The sequence below is a fragment of the Castor canadensis genome, chromosome 12, assembly GCF_047511655.1.
Source record: "Castor canadensis chromosome 12, mCasCan1.hap1v2, whole genome shotgun sequence".
NCBI classification, from domain to species: domain Eukaryota; kingdom Metazoa; phylum Chordata; class Mammalia; order Rodentia; family Castoridae; genus Castor; species Castor canadensis.
In genome coordinates this window covers 71,071,190-71,076,417 of record NC_133397.1, presented here as the reverse complement: position 1 = coordinate 71,076,417, position 5,228 = coordinate 71,071,190, and the positions used below count along the sequence as shown (strand labels likewise).

Here is a 5,228-nt window from a genome sequence, read left to right as displayed (position 1 = left end):
TGATTAACTCATTCTCTTCTCAGTTGTTAAGTCTATTTATAAATTTATTGAAATTTCTTTCGCCTGTTATTGTTTCCATTTCCACCTTTTCAATTTAGTTCTTTGTTATAATTTCCATATAGCTTCTAAAATTCCCCCTCTGTTCATTCATTGCACACCTTTTCCATTAGAACTTTCAACCTGCCCTTTATATTTTTGTTTGATTGTTCCCATGCTGTGTCATATTTTAATCAGATTCTGTTAATGATTGTCTTTTGATATTTTTAGTTTTCCTATTTATTTGCATGATTTTTCATTAATTTTTACTTAAAAACATACTTTTCATAGGGAATTAGATATTGGGTTATTCTTTTTTTTCTTAGAAATGGGTTTGCCTGAGTCCGTCGGTGGCCTGTGGTGATGTAGAAAAAGCACTGCACTAAAGTTGGCGCAGCTTCAGCGGCGGGCAATCCTAGCTGGTGGTAGGCATGGTGCATTGCGGTTGCACGTTGTTTCGAAAGTATGGAAATTTCATTGATAACCTGAGACTCTTCACCAAGGGAGGAAGTGGTGGAATGGGTTATCCTCGCTTAGGTGGAGAAGGTGGAAAAGGTGGTGACGTCTGGGTTGTAGCCCATAAAAAAATGACATTAAAACAACTCAAAGACAAATATCCTCAGAAACGGTTTGTGGCTGGAAGAGGGACAAACTGTAGGGTTAGTGCATTGAAAGGCTCTAAAGGAAAAGACTGTGAAATCCCTGCACCTGTATGTATTTCCATAACTGATGAAACTGGCAAAATTATAGGAGAACTCAATAAAGAGGAAGACAGAATTTTGGTAGCTGAAGGTGGCCTTGATGGTAAATTACTTATAAATTTCTTACCTTTGAAAGGCCAGAAAGGAGTAATTCACCGTGATCTAAAACTTATAGCAGATATAGGCCTAGTAGGATTCCCAAATGCTGGAAAATCCTCTTTGCTAAGTCAGGTTTCTCATACAAAACCTATGATTGCAGATTATGCATTTACAACATTAAAGCCTGAACTTGGAAAGATTATTTATAATGATTTTAAACAGATATCAGTAGCTGATCTTCCGGGTTTGATAGAAGGAGCTTATATGAACAAAGGAATGGGCAATTCCTCAAGCACATAGAGAGAACTAGACAACTACTTTTTGTTGTTGATATTTCTGGATTTCAACTTTCTTCCAGAACTCAATACAGAACTGCCTTTGAAACCATAATACTGCTTACAAAAGAGTTAGAGTTGTACAAAGAGGAACTTCACACAAAACCTGCACTCTTGGCAGTTAATAAAATGGACTTGCCAAATGCCCAAGATAAATTTCATGAACTGATGAACCAACTCCAGAATCCTAAAGATTTTTTGCATTTATTTGAAAAAAACATGATTCCAGAAAAGATTGTGGAGTTCCAACATATCATCCCCATCTCTGCACTTACAGGAGAAGGAACTGAAGAACTAAAAGACTGTATAAGAGCATCACTGGATGAACAGGCCAACCAGGAAAATGATGCATATCATAAGAAACAGCTGCTTGATTTAAGGATTTCCAATACAATATCTTATAGTAGGCTGCCATCAGAGCATACTGTCGCTAGTTCAGAAATGATATAATTTAAATCTAGTAAAAAATACTATTAATGGAATACTGTTCATTCCTAAAAAGAAGGAAATCATGTTATTTTCAGCAATATGGTTGAGCCTGTAATATATTATGTTCAGAGTAATAAGCTAGGCACAGAAAGATAAATACCACATTAACTAAATTATATGCGGTTTAAAAAAATTTGAACTCAGAAGCAGAATAGAATGGCTGTTATCAGGGGTTGGGGAGATGAGAGGTATTGTTTACCCAAGATACAAAGTTTCAGTTATCATGAATAAGTTCTGAGGCTCTGTTGTAGAGCATGGTGGCTATAGTTAAAATAATATCAGATTTTGAAAGTTGGTAATAAAGTAGGTTTAAGGGTTCCTACCACACACAAAAAAAAATCTAAGGAAATGCATGCTGTTTAGCTTGATGAGCCATTCCACAGTGTATACATACTTTAAAACATGTTGTACATGATAATTATGTACAATATATATATGTTAGGTAAAAATGGTATTGAAATTACATTAATTTGAAAGCTTTCTACACTTTTTATTATTTAGTGCCATCATTCAGGAATGATAGTTTTTAAAGTTATTATTTTATAACAAAGAATATAAACAGCAAAAATGTAACTGTGAGTTAAAGTTTGTAAAAAATATTTTTATGGTCAATCCACTTGTTATAACATTCTCTGATATTCCTTTACTTATAGTGTTCCCACTGAGATCATTTTTTAAAAATTATATAGGAGGGCTCCCTTGATAATTAGAATGAGCAACTAGGACTTGCTAGCTTGTTTGTTTTGGGTCTGTCATACACCTGGTTGCACAAAATAACAATTCTCTTTTGTGGAAAATCTTAAAACTAAATTTGAACCTATGGTCATTGAAAATAGAGATCACTGATAATACTTAACAGAAAAGCAGATCAGTGTCTGTGATTTGAGCATTTTGGAAAAAGCTAAGTATGATGAGTATTTTATTTCCCTGCTTCGATACTGGTTTATATATCTCATTTTCTTATGTCCCACTCTTTTCATTTTCCTCTTTCATATTTTATTAAAGAGAGAATAAATAGGAAGTGCCAGCTTTAAACAATATCAGTCATTAATATATTTGGAAGAAATTAAATTTCTAAATTTCTCCCTGAGTTTTTAAAAAATAATTACAAATAGGATTTTTTCTCTTTAAATGAATTTTATTATAGAATGTACATCTTCATTGTGAAAAAAAAGATTCAAACAGTGCAAAAGCATGTAATGAAAAACAGTTCCTTCTTCTTACATGAGGCCCCTTAATCCTTCCCAGAGAAAGCCATTTTTAATAGTTTATGGAGTTTTTTTTCCATTGTTCTGATAGTGGTATTTCTTTCTTTTTTTTTTCTGGTTTTTTGTTTGTTTGTTTTTATTCATTTATTCACATGTGCATGCACTGTTTGGGTCATTTCTCCATCCTGCCCCCTCCCCCACCCTTCCCCCGCCTCAATTTAGTTTTTGTTCTTGCAGAAGTTTTTTATACCTATATATTTTTTGCACAAATGGGTTAATCTATAAATTTCCAACTTTATTTTATAAAATAGTAGCAAGCTAATAACCCCTAAAAATGTTCTTCGAAGCTACTTTTTATTCAAAATTATTTTGGAATTTAAAAACTATGGCTATTCCTCCCTCTGTAAATTATTAAATAAAAAATGTTGTTTTGGAAAAAAAAAAAAAAGAAATGGGTTTGCCTCTTCTTTTTTCTAGCTCTGCGTCTGGAAGATTGGATAAATCTAGTTAAGATGGTAATAAATATATTTTATCATTATTTTACTCAAATTCTTAGAAAATTATATTCTGTTTAGGGTAGGAATTAGATTTTTATATAATGCTCTCCATTTAAACATCTTTTTTAAAATTTTATTTTCAAATTATCGTACATTAATAATACAGGGGATTTCATTGTGATAATTCCATACATGTATACAGTGTACCTTGAACAAGTTCATCTCTCTCATTATATTTCCATTCGCCTCCCCACTCCCCTCTTTTCCAAAGTTTTTGGTGGGTTTCATTATGCTGTCTTCATAAACGTGTCTGTGTGTGTGCATGTATGTGTGAGTATGTAATATACTTTGATCCTCTTCACCTTCAGTATAAGTCTTTTTGTCTCCCCACAAACCACAAAGACAGTGGTTCTTTATATTCCTACTCTTTCCCAGGTAATGCTTTGGCTTGTGCTTGCTTCTTCCCCGATAGTTGATGGTTTGGAGGACAGCAGGAAAGCAAAGAAATGAATCATCTCTTTTATTTGGTTCAGCCTCAGTCTTAGGTAGATCGTGTATTCCTGAGCCTCAAAGGCTCAATGATCATGTTGAGGGGAAGAAGATGTTTATTGATCTGGCTGAAAGACATTTCTCTCTCTTTTCTCAGAAAAGAGGGATTTTTCTGCTTCCTTTCTTTGCTTTTGATAAGTATTCATGTGTAACTTGAGTGTGACAGGGTTTACTGCCTTTCCCCTTGTTGCTTAATACTCATCTTCCATGAGGGTGTAGAGAAATATCCAAACAATGTTTCCTGCCTTCCCCACAGTATCCATTTACCTGAGCTTCCACCATGACAGAAAGTCTCTGATCTCTTACTCTGCCCCAATAATTTTTATGAGTATGTAGTGGTGTTGTGGAAAAGAAACTATGAGTTGAGTGAGTTTCTCATATTTGCAGTTTTCAAGGTTTCTATATCTTCACATTAGTTCATAATCTGCTCTATAATTTCTTCTTAATGGCTTGTATGATAACTCTTATCATCTTTAGAAAAGTAAATATTCATATTCACTCTCTCCTTGGGAGAGTGTTTTCTTATACCTTGGTTTAATTGGTTTCTCTGTAAGCTCAGTTCTCTGACATGTTTGAGAAAGTAGTGATTTTTTAGATTGCCCATCTTTTTGTTGTTGTAAGGGTGAAAGTGATAATCTTTCCAGCTTTCTCTATCCTAAGACAAATCTGAAAGTTGCAGTGACATTTTAAAGTAAATTTTGCAATGGCATTTGTTGCTGTAAAATATAAAGATATGCTCTAGCCAAAATTTAGAATTACAAGTAACTGAATATGAGGATAAAAATAATTTAGCTTTCAGTTTCTGGTATATTATATAAAACTTAATGAATGTGAAATAGTATGCATTAGTTGACTCCAGAATAACCACATTGAACTCTCTGAAGCAATGAATGTTCCATATATCAAAGATCTAATGCAGAGTAGTACATTCTACATGGTATCAAAACTCCTCCATGTCTTTGGGAAGAACAGGGAAAGAGACATCAACGAGGTGTTGGCAGTCTCTAAGTGCAAGCTAAATTCCTGCAATTAAATGAAAAAAATGTTTAAGTTATATACAGAGGTAAAAGATAAAACTTGCCAGAAGCATTTATCTGTAGCTCTTCTTTATGAAATTCTTCCTTAAATTTCAAAGGCTCTTTTACCCATACATGCAACTAGAGAAGCCATCTTCAGTTCACTCATATATCCCCAAGTTCCCTAGATTTATTATATCATAAGTACTGTTTGTATTCTTGTAAAAGAGATATAATGTGATTATATTCTTAAATATTTCTATGAATAAGTGTTTTTAAAGAGAATAAAATGAGTTAC

General features: G+C 33.3%; 1 pseudogene; it reads left to right on the top strand.

Annotated features, from left to right (window-relative positions):
- Window positions 1-438: 438 nt before the first annotated feature.
- LOC109701946 (GTP-binding protein 10 pseudogene) lies at window positions 439-2,040 on the top strand (annotated as a pseudogene).
- Window positions 2,041-5,228: the final 3,188 nt, after the last annotated feature.